Raw genomic sequence first — 13,532 nt, 5'->3', positions numbered from 1 at the left:
CTCTGCGGGGAGCTCCACCACTGACAAGTTCTCCGGTGGGAAGCACCTGCTGTCGTTGGAACACCTGAGTCACAGTCTTGGCTCTGTGGGTGCAGCAGGGAACGTTTCTCCTCCCCGCCCTTGTCTATAAAAGTAGCCAACGAAACAGAACTTCTGTGTCCAGAAAAAGTTTGTGAAAGCGCTTCATAAACAACAAAGAGAGAAGCTGGCCCATCGCCAAAGACCATTACCACCAACAGAGGGACAGACTTGGAAGGAAAAATAGCTCCTGATATACTCTCAACAGCTAGCAACTTCAGATTGCATTTATGCACCCCACTCTCAGATATACTGAGCTGGAGTCACCCTACAGTTGGCCATTTGGGTACCTGCCATATTCACAAATTTTGGCCATAGACAGCTGAGTCTCGCCTAGGTTATAATTTACCTAGTATTTCTTCTCACATCAGATTTAAGTGTTTTATTTCTGCATGGTTTCATCTCATTTTAATCAATAAAGCACAGGTTTGACATGCCAAGTAACATGCGCTCCTGTGGTGCTTACCATATATGGGGAAACACTGTATTAAGTGAAAGATCACTGCATTGCCTATTCAGACAGGTGTAGGAAAGGGAGCCCGCCGAAACTTTTTGTGGGTTGGCACAAGGGATGACTTGGATGTCTCCAGAGCGGAGCAAAAGAGCAGTCCTAACACGCTGAAAAAGCCACCTGAAACTATAATCCAGTGTCTATCCACATACAGTAAGAATTACTTGCCTTCCTATAGCACTTTACAGTTCTAACAACACATTCATTTTCATTTTACAAGGGGTCTTGACCCCAAATCTGGCGGCAGGTGGGGTGGCCAATACCATCCTTTTGCACAAGGCTATATGAGATCATGTTAGAAATAAGGAGCAGCACCATTAACACCTCTGTCTTCAGATCCTTTCACTGTACCCTCCTCGGGGGGGCGGGGCGGGATATTTTTACAAGGATTGCTTTTCCCTCTTTAGACAAGACAACTCTTTCATGCCACTTTGTATCCATCTACTCTTTCACCTGAACATCCAGTTATCCATCCATCCACCCATCCATCCATCCATCCACCCGTCCAACCATCTGTCCACCCGTCCATCCATCCATCCATCCACCCGTCCATCCGTCCACCTGTCCTTCCATCAGTCCACCATCCATACATCTGTCCACCCACCCACTCACCCACCCGTCCATCCATCCATCCACCTGTCCATCCGTCCGTTCATCTGTCCATCCATCAGTTCACCATCCACCCATCCATCCACCCACCCACTCACCCACCCATCCATCCCTCCATCCATCCATCCATCCACCCACCCATCCATCCACCCATCCCTCCACCCATCCCTCCACCCATCCCTCCACCCATCCACCCACCCATCCACCCATCCGTCCATCCGTCCATCCATCAGTCCACCATCCACCCATCCGTCCACCCACCCACCCATCCATCCACCCACCCATCCATCCGTCCATCCATCCATCCGTCCACCCGTCCATCCGTCCATCCATCTGTCCATCTGTCCACCCACCCACCCATCCACCCATCCATCCGTCTGTCCATCCATCCATTCATTCATCAATCCACCCATCCATCCATCTGTCCACCCGTCCATCCATCCATCCGTCCATCTGTCCACCATCCACCCATCCATCCATCCATCCATCCATCCATCCATCCATCTGTCCATCCGTCCACCCATCCATCCATCCATCCATCCATCCATCCGTCCATCTGTTCATTCATCTACCCACCCACCCACCCATCCATCCATCTGTGCATCCATCCATCCATCCATCCACCCATCCATCCATTCGTCCACCTGTCCATCCATCCATCCATCCATCAGTCCACCATCCACCCATCCGTCCACTCACCCACCCATCCATCCACCCACCCATCCATCCATCTGTCTATCCATCCACCCACCCACCCATCCATCCATCTATCCGTCCATCCGTTCATTCATCCATCCACCCATCCATCCATCTGTCCACCCGTCCATCCATCCACCATCCACCCATCCGTCCACCCACCACCCATCCGTCTATCCATCTGTCCATCCATTCACCCACCCACCCATCTGTCCACCCACCCATCCGTCCATCCATCCATCCATCCATCCATCCACTGTTCTACTCATCTATTCTTTTATCTGCCCTTCCAAACATGTATCCACGTCCTTGCATTCATCTACCCATCCATCCACTGATCCATCCAACCACTTAGCCACTTCCCCATCCATTCATCCACCCAGTCAATATTTGGAGACCTCCTCTGTGCTCCTTACTCACTATACAGAGCACTGGAATAAAAACCACCAGTTTTTATTCTTATAAAATGAAAAGTGTTCCCTGTGAACTGAGGTAGCAATAAGAGTAATGTCTACATCTATTTCCTCTGATTTGAAAATCTACACAGATTTTCCCTGATGGTAGCAAAACATAGTAATGTGCTCTACTTCCTCCTGTCAAATGAAACAAAATACTCAGGAGTATAACAACAAAAGAAGCAGGAAAAGACCTAGTTAATAAGAGTCCTCTCCTTCTTAAGTGCGTTGGAAGTACAATAATTATGGTTATGTTGTTGGATCACTTTAGATGAAAAGGGCACACTTCCAATTACTTCACATGAGTAACAAGTTCAAATAATTAGACATATATCCCTGATAGAGCCTTGGAACTTTTTGGAAGAGCTAATTTAAGCATCTAGGTGTTTTTTCGGCTGCCATTCAGAGTCGAGACTCACTTATCTTCATGATTGCACTCTGTTTTTGGTATTTTAATTCCTCCATTTCAGAGTTGAGGGCAGCAAACCAATTATCAATGATGCAGGTGGCCTAACATATTGAGAGCCCATAAAGGGATGTGTCTCAAAGTAGATAAAAACAGAACTTCAGAAATCATGTAGAACAGAGTGAGACAAAAGAGGAATCCATTACCAACTAATACATAAAAGAGACACATTCAAACACACAAAAAAATAAGTCAGTGAAACACTGGAGATTCGAAATAAAAAATAAGGCAAGGTTTAACACTCTTGGTACATTTTTTAAAATTTACCCCAAACAGGCTATAACTTCAACGAAATTGTTTTCGCCACGCTCTCCAGTCACCAATGATTTCCTTATCGACGAATGCAACAGAGCGACGGTTCTCAACTCCAATGTACATCAGGACCACCTGGAAGGCCGGTTAAACCACAGATGGCTGGGACCCACTCTCGGAGTTTCAGATTCAGATTCAGTAGGTCTGGGGTGCAACCCAAGAATGTGCATTTCTAAATTCCTGGGTGCTGCTGCTTCTGTGGTTAGTCTGGGGACCCCACCTCGAGAAGCACCACGACAGAACACCTCTAGTCCTTGTCTTGCTTCTTAGCTGTGTGTGATGCCGGGGACCACTCCCCAGAACTCTGAGTGCCTGCCATCTCGCCTTCTCCTTTTTAGAATCCTAGTGTTCCTCAGGATGCTATGCCAGGCTTCTGTCTTTTCACTGAAATCTTCCTGAGCAACCTCTTTGACTCCGAAGCCTTCAGTTAACTGCGTACATCTGGTAGACCCCGGGCTGCAGCTCGGGCCTGATATAATGTGAGCTTTGCAAGGGCACGGTGCCTTGTCTTGCTCACAGTGCATCCCAAGTGACCAGAGTGTGCCTGGCATGTAGAAAGCGCCCGATAAATATCTGTTACAACTTCCTGGTAGATATTTCTACCTGAAAGTTCCACAGGCTCACTAGCAACGGAAATTAAATGTATTTGGAAAGAAATATATCAAAGAAGAGTATTACACAAGCTAGAGTCTTCCCCCGTATTTCTGATGGTACCATCATCCACCCATTCTGTGAGATCTAAGAAACCCAAAGGTCATCCTTGAACCCTTGTGTGTCAGGTCCATCCATTTCCCCCCAGTCTCATTGCCACTGCCTAGTCAAGGCCACCGCACCCTCTCACCTGGATGCCCATGGCAGCCTCCCACCGGGCCCCTCCTATAATCTCCGCACCACACAGTCAGCTGAGAGATCAGATCTCATTCTGCACACCTGTGACTAAAGCCTATCCAGCGACTCTCCTTGACCTTAGAGCAAGGCCCAACCCCTCCCCATGGCCTTAGTCTTTCCGACTGGCTCCCTACTGCCTCTCCAGCTATATCTCCCATGCTTCTCCCCAACCCTGTACTTCCGTCCTCTCCGACTTGTTTTTGTTCCTTGAATACGCCGTGCGTTCTCATTTCTGAGCCATGGCTCGTGATACTTCCTTCCACCTGGAATACTCTTTACTTTTCTTCCCCCTACATGTTTTAGCTGACTACGTTCTACTCATTTCTCAGTTCCCAACTGAAATATTCACATCCTCCAAAAAGCCTTCCCTGCTCCTCTCATAAAAACAAAACAGAATAGAACAGCCCCCCAAACTGGGCTACGGCTTGCCTTGAGTTCCTATGACCTTCTGCATCTGCGTATACAGTATTACCCCTGCCCGTTTAATTATTTGCCTTCTTTGCTCTCCAGGAGAAGGCTCATGCCTACACAGTGCTGGGCCCAGGGCCTGGATTCGGTCATCACTGCTAAAGGGAGAGGCCAACCAGATTTAACAGGGGGAAATTTAAAAGAAATTATTTTTTGTATGTTGAGAGCAGTCAGACGAGCAGTTATGTCTGGGAGGGACATGAGGGGACACTCCGGGATGGTGAAAATATTTTGTATTTTGTTCAGGTCAGAGGTAATGTAGGGTAAACATAGATAAACGTATATAATACAGGGTAAACATAGGTAAAAATTCACCAAGCTGTACAGTAAGGAGCGATGCATTGCACATACGTAAATCAGACTTCGATAAAAGAAATGAATTATTTTAAAATTGTGGTATAATTCATATGGGGATATCAAAATTCACAGGGGTTAAAACAGCTCACGTGGGTGTAAGACCAGAATTCAGCAACAACCCAGGGCATCGAAGTTCCTTAGGATGCTAATATTTCCCAAAGATCCAGAACTAAAAACACGGTGAAGGAATTCTTTAAGTCTTTGTTCTAAAAATGTCACTGCTTTCAATCGACTCCGCCTTACTTAAGTTTGAGGCCCTGAAGTATTTTTAGAAAGGCAGATAACTTCAAAGTCACTCTCCACAGAATCACATATACTAAAAAGCCCCATTTCCCCAATTAGACAGGTTTAAGTTAATGACGTACAATTATATTTCAACATTTGAGGTATTTTAACTCGGGCTACGAAAACTGCTCAGTTGGGTCCACATTATTGTTAAGACGGTCACTTTTCTTTTTCTCCGAGTAGGAGAGGACCCAGGGCAAACCACACGTGTGGCTCATCACCCTGTTTAACAGGAACCTTGCCACGCTGACTGTCCAAGCATACCAAGCAATTTAGGACCGTCTAGCTGCCTTTCTCGGTCTAGAATGTAAGACACGGAAAGGTCAAGACTCCTTTTTCGCCCTAGTGGGCCAAAATGCAGAGCGTTTAGGATCTTGTGCTCCGTAAGGTGCTTTTCACAAGAAGATCCCTGTGCTCTGTCGAGCTGGGCTTCCCAACAATCCCTCTGGCTGGGTTGATATTTGCTCCCACGGCTCAGCAGTCCCTTGGACCAGGTGAGTGCCAGCTTTGAAACACAGCAATTTAAACATTCTTCCGGTAGGGTGCAAAGCACTTAGGGGCCACTACATGCATCCCAAATAAGGACATCTACAACCGCTACCCACGAAAAGGGCACTTTCTGCACTTGAGACGAAAGTCATTGCGTTCGGCCGTCTTGGGTGATTTTCCTACAGACATACCTGTTTTGCTTCTATTCTTGGTATGATTTTAGTCGAAGTTTCATTTTCCTTAGCTTCTATTTGCTACTGGCATTTTGCCATTCAATAATCAAAGGAGAGGAGAACTGAAAACTCCGGGTTATTTAACCCAGTGAAAATACCACTTTACCATATGAACATCTCTCTCACCATATGAGAGAGAAAAAATGTAATCTCTAAAACCCTTTCCGGCACCGGATTAGAAAAACCGAAAGCTTGCCGGCCATCACAGGCTGACTGTGAGGAACGGAGCACCCCTGTGGTCCTTTTCCTGATGGGAAAACTGAGGTCGCGAACGGGCAAAGGAGAGGCGCCCGAATGTCCCACAGCAGAGGTACTTATTCCTAATTTGGAGCACGCTGTCGCCGTTTCAAAGTATCACCCAGGAAAAGGAAATAATCTGGTAAAGTTGACGTGACAGGGGGGAGATGAGAAGGGAGGGGAGGTCCGGGACAGCTGGGATGGGCGACGGGCAGGGATGGGGATGGTGATGGTGGTGATGGTGATGGTGATGGTGATGGTGGAGGCGATGGTGGCGGCGATGGTGATGGTGACGCTGGCCGGCTCCTCTCCCGTTTCTCCATCACTGCCTGTCCTCTCTGCCTCCTCCGTCCCCGCGTGGCCTCTGCCCGGAGAAACACAGCCGCCAGGATTTGCACCCACGCCGCACGGCCTCGGGCACAAGGCTGCGGCGCCCCGAGCCCCGCGCCCCCCGCGCCCCCCGCGCGCCGCGCTCCGCCGCCCGCACCGCCTCGCGGGGCGCGCACCGGCCCCGGCTCCCCGCCCGCGCGCCCGCACCGCCCGTCTGGCCCGACACCCGCGCCGGGAGCGCCCGCGCCCCCCGGCCCGCTCCCCGCCGAGCCCCCGGCGGCCCGGCCACCGGTCACTTACGCCTGCGCCGGGCCCCGCCGCCCCGCGGCCCCGAGACAAAGGCTGCGCGGCCGCTGCGCCGCCGGCTGCTCCTCCAGCCGCCGCTGCCGGGGACCCGGAGGAGGGGGGTGGGGGGGCGGAGGAGGCGAGGAGGAGGGGACGGCGGGGAGGGGCCGCCGCGGCGCCGGCCACCCGGCTGCAGCGGCCCAGACCCCAGTCCTGCGAACCCGGCCCGCAGCTCTCCAGGGCGCCGTCCTCCCCGGGTCGTGGGCCCGAAAACCTCCCCCAGGGGACCAGGGGACCGCCCCTTGAGGGGGGGGTGGGGGAAGAAGAAGAAGGAGGGGTGTGTGTGTGTGTGTGTGTGCGTGCGCGCGCGTGTGTTCCTTCTTTCCACTCCTGATCTCCTCCATCCACCCCCGCGGCCCCGAGCCATCTCAGGAAAATGCCAGACTCTGCCTCCCCTGTACAACTCTGGGGGCGCGCCCACGGACCTCCTTTCCGTCCACGCACCTGCCCGCCGGACGTCCAACCATTTTGTGGAGCGCAAAACTGAAACCTGGAAGGTGAGGTGCCCAAAGACGCCAGGTGGGAGAATGCCAGCCTCGCGAACCCTTCGGGACCCACACGTCTCACTTGGTTTCCTTTCCCGGGCTTAGTTTAGCGCCAATTGCTTGAGCCCCCCCCCCCCCCCCGCCCCTCCCGCCCCAGGGACCGGACAGGCTGGAGTGCTCCCCTCCATGCTCCTGCGGGGGAGTCGGTAGGCTTCCCTTTCTGGGAGAAGTACCACTTTCGCTTGGCTCAGGCATCTACATCTTGTCAAGAACAGTGGCTTTGATTTAGTTTTATTTTAAAAACTTTTCATTATGGAATTAAAAAAAAACATCAAAAGTAAGATGCCCTAAGGAACCCCTAAGTGGTCAGCTCCAGCTTCAAAGATGGTAATACTCTCTCCATTCTTCTTTCATTTATCCCCCAGCTCTTCCCCCATCCCAGAGACTAAGGACTTGAAAAGAACGCGATCACGATACCTTTACCCCACCTTATCGAATTGAGAATAATTCCGTAAGTATCATCTGCCTGTGGCTTGTTACCAGCTCATGGTTATTCGTGAAGTAATGGTTATTGCCGGGTCTGTGTGGAAGGGCCTTACCAATGCCGCTCGGCTTGGGCGTGGGCCCTCAGTGTCCCCAAAGCCGGTGGTAGAGAAGGTTGTCTACCTTGTTGCAGGCCTGCAGTGACTGATGGAGCAGGAACAAGGCACTGCGGATCTAGCGAGGGCCAGATACTCCTTACCGGTCCCAGGCCCCTGGAAAACTGTGATTGAAGCCTGTCCTTCCAGGAAAATGCGCCCACAGGATTCCGGGGGTTTGATCTCACTTCTCACCGGCCGCCTGAACCCAAGTACGGGTTACAAACTACAGAGCTGGGCTGAAGTGTTCCTTGCAAGCCCCTGGAGCCCCGTAGATGGGATTCTGAGGGTTCTGCTGGGTTCCCCTCTTGTTTGCTGAGAGTTCTGGGGCCCAAGGACAGCGAGGGAGTCACGACTCGGTTGGGGGCCTTTCCCCCCTGGGAGAACCCTCAGTATTTAAGTCCTATGCGAGTGCGGCACGGGAGTAGATTCTTAGCTGTCGCTCGGGAGAGCCTCTTTCGAGGATGAAGAGACCTGAGTTGTGCCAAGGGCGTCGAAACACTTGGCTGATCTAACCTTCCCGGTGGCAAAGCCGGAGTCCACCCCTGGGTGCCGGGCTTTGCAGGGAGGGGTTGTTAAGCGGTGGGCCCATCGGAGCAGCCAGGGTGCACGTTCTGGACTCTGCCCGGCTTTGAAGTCAGTACCTCTTGCTAGCCTTGTGACCTCGGGCAAATTACTGGACATCTCTGGGCCTGTTTTCTTATTGGGAAAAAAAAAAAAAATAGGGTCGTCGTTCAGACCTGTCTTGTTGGGCTGCCGGAAGTGGGGGGCGTTTACGCAGGTTCAGTGCCTGGTTCAGAAGGGTTGAAAAGGTGCTCAGAGCATTCGTGCTGCCTTGTGTCCTCTAAGTGGGAGAGCCGGTGACTGAGACCCAGAAGGACCTCTGCTGCTCCGAAGGATACACAGCCGTGGGGCGCCTGGGTGGCTCAGCCGGTTAAGCATCCAGCTCTTGATTTCAGCTCAGGTCATGGCCTCACAGTTTGTGGGGTCAAGCCCCATGTCAGGCTCTATGCTGAGTGTGGAGTCTGCTTGGGATTCTCTCTCTTGCCCTCCCTCCCTCTCTCAAAATAAATAAACTTTGCCACGTAAGATTCACAGCCACAACTGAAGCCGACAGAGAGGGCCCACGGCTGCTTTCCGGGGCAGCAGAAGCACCTGTGACAAAGTGGCTCTTCTCTCGATTACTGGCAGGCCTCGGCGGAGTTCCTGAACACTGCGGGTTTCCCTAGGGACCTGGGTCCAGGAAATGATCTCCGAGATGCCAAAGGGGCGCGTGTAGTCTCTCTCCGCTCACCCCGGTCGGACTGGTCTTGGTCAGTGGAACCTGACGTGCCCTCTCCTGCTTCTCCAAGCCTTACTTTCTCTGTGAAGTCTGATGACCTCAGGCAGCAGAAAATCTCCCCCATCTGAGCTCTTGGGCCTGTCCTGCGTTAGTGATTCGCGCGGTCAGTTGCTATGCCTGTTGCGTGGGTCTGCCTCGACGGCAGATGTGTTGAGAGCGGAGATTGTCATCAGCTGCCCCAGCATTGCCCATAATACCCTGTTCCTTGCCCAACCCAGCATCGGAGCAAAGAATGCTTCCCGTAATGTATGCAGATTATCGTTCTCCCAAGAGGGTTCCACCCAGGCCAGGATTTCCACGTCCCGTGGCCAGCCCAGCAACTAACCAAGTAGCTCAAATCTGCTCACCTGCCAGCCCTGCCCCAGGGCAGGGCTGGGTCTGAGGATGAAGGGGCGTGTCCCTGGGCTGGGGCATCCCAGTCACCTTGATTATGACACTCTGATTCCTAATCTTCATCTCCTGCTTGCTCTAGAATCTCGGTCCTGACCTAGAGAGCATTGTCTGCTTCCCTGGTGTGGCTCTGGATTTCGGTGACCGTTTTCTGGAGAGAACCAACCTTTTGCTTCTCTCTGTATCTTCCCCCATCTCTGCACCCCTTCCCTTCCCTCACTTACAAATCTCTTCCTTTCCTAGCTCGTAATATGGATCGTATTGATTTCTCTTTTTCTTTTTCTTTGTTAATTTCATTTACTTATTTTGAGAGGGAGTGAGAGAGCCCAAGCTGGGGAGGGGCAGAGAGAGGGAGAGAGAGATTCCCAAGCAGGTTCCGCACCGTCAGCGCAGAGCCCCACACGGGGCTTGATCTCACAAACCGTGAGATCATGAACTGAGCTGAAATCAAGAGTTAGAGGCTTCACGAACTGAGCCACCCGTACTTGGCCCGCATCAATTAGGGAGAAGGTAGGTGAGGAGAATCTGGACTGAAGTTTACATAGAATGATACGAACAGATGAAAGGTAGCGTCTAGTTGTGCTCCGGGGAGACGTGTTCCCGTGGAGGTCTTCTTACAGAATGTAGAATATTTTAGGGAGACTCAGACCTTGTGGGTCTTCTCGGGAATAAATTTACCCGAGAGCCCTCGGGTTAACACAGAACCCAACAAAGAATATTATTGCCATCCGTTTGCTCTTTGTGGACAATCCGACACTCTGTGCCAGCTCTAAGAAAAAGCTCTATAAACTATTAAAATGACAAAGAACTTCAGTCCTGCTAAAGAAATAGAGTTTGGCTTAGCTAAATGGAGCACCAGACAAATGCGAAGGACGGCTTGGGGTGATGAATGGATTCACGGCAATAAAGATGAACTTACAGAAGATTAATAGAAGGAGAGATGGATAATATCGGGGCTTCCAGCTGTTGATGAATGCTAAACTTATTGACATTGAAGATAAGCCTAGATAAAAGGCATTCAGTCCAAATGGAGAGAGAATGCTTCAAAAGAAGCCTAATGCTCACAACTAAATTAAGGCAGTAAATATATCTGTGGTTCCAGCCCATTTGTTATGATAGAGACTACAGATCATTACAATGAGAGGCAGATTATTAACCACAAAGGGCCCCGTGCATCACAGGGAATTTGAGCCACCCGCTCCCCCACGTCCCAGAAAATCCACTTGGTCGAGAAGGAAGCCTTCTTCATACACTAGTTGGAAACTAAGACGATTGAGAACGTCACGTGGGGGTGGTTTTAAACCCTCAAGAGGTGCGGTCTGTGTCCCCTCCCACCCAGTCTGGATGGGCTTGGTTCAGCTTCGCCAACAGGGCAAGGCGGAGGAGTCCATATAGGTGATCTTCTGGGGGCAGATCATCAAAGGCATGCAGTTTCCTTCCGGCTCCGTTGGAAGGCTTGCCCTGCGGTGCTCCCTCTTGGGGTAGGCCTACCCAGAGCTTCCAGATGATGCCGGTGCATATCCAAGAGCAAACAAAAATACGCCAGGTGACTTAGGAGGTTTTGCCTGCAAAGGGTTTACGGTCTCAGCAGAGATCAGCGGGATATAAGCTGGACCAGAAGGTTGGGGTCTCACTGAATTCTGGGCTGTACTCTGCCCTTCCCGTCTACGTGGGAAAGTGGTGGTCTCTGTGCCCGGTGTCCCTCCCCCCGTAGAGTCAAACAGTTGTGAAGAGTGAATACGCATGAGGCATTTAGAACATGATGACTATCCCATAGATGGTAGCCGTTGTTAAGGTTATCGTGTCCCGGGACACTGTGACGCAAAGCAGAGAAAGGGCTCCCGGACCTGCTCACATCATCAGGTGATTTGTTATTCAAGAAAAGCAGATGTGTATAATGGATTTGATTAATAGGCTCTATAGTTTTATAACCAATTCACAGCCGCTTCCTTTAAATCAGGGCTTTACCATCTTTTTTGGACTATGACCCACGCTAAGAAATACATTTCCCGTTGTGACCTGATACACACAAGAATCCCCCCCCCCCCATCAAAGCATATAAACATCTTCATTGGGCAACACACTCTGGTATTTTCGATTCTGTCCTCTTTCATTTTTCAAAATCCACTAAGTCGATCCCCTAGCCCATTAAATGGGTCAAAATCTACAACTTGAAAAGCGGTGCCTTCCGTAAACGACTTTTATATGGCTTCCTTGCCCTAACCTTTTCACTGTTTTTCGCTTTGTCGCCCAGCTCTTCTCCACTTTCTGGAAGTCTCGCTTGTCCAGGACGACCGGTCTACTGCCTCCCCGTCCTGATGGGCGGCCACGATGAAGCCGGACCCACCGGTCCCAGCACAGAATGTGGCACGTGTGGGACAAGGATTTTTGAACTGAGTTTAGAACAGGGATTCTAACTCTGTTTTTCTGCTCAGGTTTTAAGTGGGCTAAGCACTTAGTTCTCAGATGATTTCTAGGTTGCTGGTAACGCACTGTAAGTGTCAGGGAGAAGAGACTTGGCTGGCAGCCCTTTCTCAGATGTTCCAAGCAAACATGCAAACGGTTCTCAAACCTTAGCCTGGTCTCAATGCCCGTCTTCCCTGAAAGCTGTTTTCGCTTTATAACCACAGGACGTTTCAAATCAAATTCCAGAAAATGCCTCGCAATTAAAATTTTACACTGCCTGTCGCTACGTGCCAGCTTCGCTACTGCTTTTCGTCACTGCCCATTATAAATAATGACCCTGGCATGCGTTTTGTTACTAGAGCCATTAACCCAACTAACCGTTCCGCTCACATGAAACAAGCCGTGCATCTGCTAAGGTGACTTGGTGGGTAGATTTCTTTTTCCTTTTGTTTTTTGTTCTTTGGGTTTTTTTTTTGTTTTTTTTTTCCTTCTGCAGAACCCGATGACACACAATAAAATGAGCAAATGGAAATTTCAGGGAAATGTACATCAGAGCTACCGATCCTTCATGGGGTATCTACGTATGGCTTATAGCACGAAACATTTTTGTCCACTCTTGGGGCTGCCGTGTTGACAAAATGAGATTGCTTTTGCACAGGCGTGTCCCACCTTAATCTCCTTTTATCTGCAGATAAAAGGAATTACCTTCTCTTCCCGGGGAGCCCATGAAGGAGTAGAGAGCAGGTGGGGTTTGGTTTCACACAGACTAGGGTGTTGGCTTACAGCTCTGACATTCATTAACTGAGCAATTAGAAGCTTCAGATCTTTGCGCCTCATTTCCCTTGTCTGTAAAACGGGAATAATAATGCAGATAATAATATACCTCTCAGCGCCGTGAGAAAAGCTCACCACAGGCTGGCCAGTGGCCATGGCATGGCCTGACTAAAAAAGTCACTAGATAGTGATGAATAGCCCCAATCAAGTAATTTAAAAAATAACTTTATTCGAAGAAATGAGTACCCCAAAAGTCCAGACAGTGGGTGTGGCAGACAGAATAACAGTCCCCAGAGATATTCATATCCTAATCCCTTGAGTTTGTGAATATATTATATTTACAGACGTGGGTAAGTTAAGGGTCTGGGGACGGAGCGATCGCCCTGGGTTATCCAGGTGGACACCATGTCACCACAAGAGTCCTTTTAATCCGGGGGTCAGAATCAGGGAAGGGGATGTGAGGACAGAAGCAGAGGTTGGAGTGATGTAGAGCCACGGGCGCAGGGCTGCAAGCAGCGTCTAGGAGCTGGAAATCCATCGTCTCCTAGAGCCTCCAGAAGGGATGCAGCCCTGTCAACAGCTTGATTTTAGCCTGTGAGATGCATTTTTAGACCTTTGATGGTCAGAACTATACAATAATAAATTGGTGTTGTTTTAAGCCACTAAAGTCATGGTACCTTGTTACAGCAAAAACTAATCTGTCAATGGAGGAAGGGGACTGTCATGGGCAAGAAGTAT

General features: G+C 50.3%; 2 long non-coding RNA genes across 2 annotated transcripts; one reads left to right on the top strand and one right to left on the bottom strand.

Annotated features, from left to right (window-relative positions):
- Positions 1 to 5,021: 5,021 nt before the first annotated feature.
- On the bottom strand, positions 5,022 to 6,804 carry LOC147582580 (uncharacterized). Its single transcript, XR_015249312.1, has 2 exons — positions 6,715 to 6,804; positions 5,022 to 6,448 (listed from the first exon to the last, which is right to left on the bottom strand). It is a non-coding gene; the product is annotated as an uncharacterized LOC147582580 (long non-coding RNA).
- Positions 6,805 to 6,869: 65 nt separating this feature from the next.
- On the top strand, positions 6,870 to 12,302 carry LOC147582579 (uncharacterized). The gene is made up of 3 exons (XR_015249311.1): positions 6,870 to 7,256; positions 7,670 to 7,755; positions 7,921 to 12,302. It is a non-coding gene; the product is annotated as an uncharacterized LOC147582579 (long non-coding RNA).
- The last annotated feature ends 1,230 nt before the right edge of the window (positions 12,303 to 13,532 follow it).

Source organism: Puma concolor, chromosome A3 (assembly GCF_028749965.1).
Source record: "Puma concolor isolate L17-30 chromosome A3, mPumCon1.1.hap2, whole genome shotgun sequence".
NCBI classification, from domain to species: domain Eukaryota; kingdom Metazoa; phylum Chordata; class Mammalia; order Carnivora; family Felidae; genus Puma; species Puma concolor.
The sequence above is the reverse complement of the archived record's forward strand: the minus strand, read 5'-3'. Positions and strand labels throughout refer to the sequence as shown.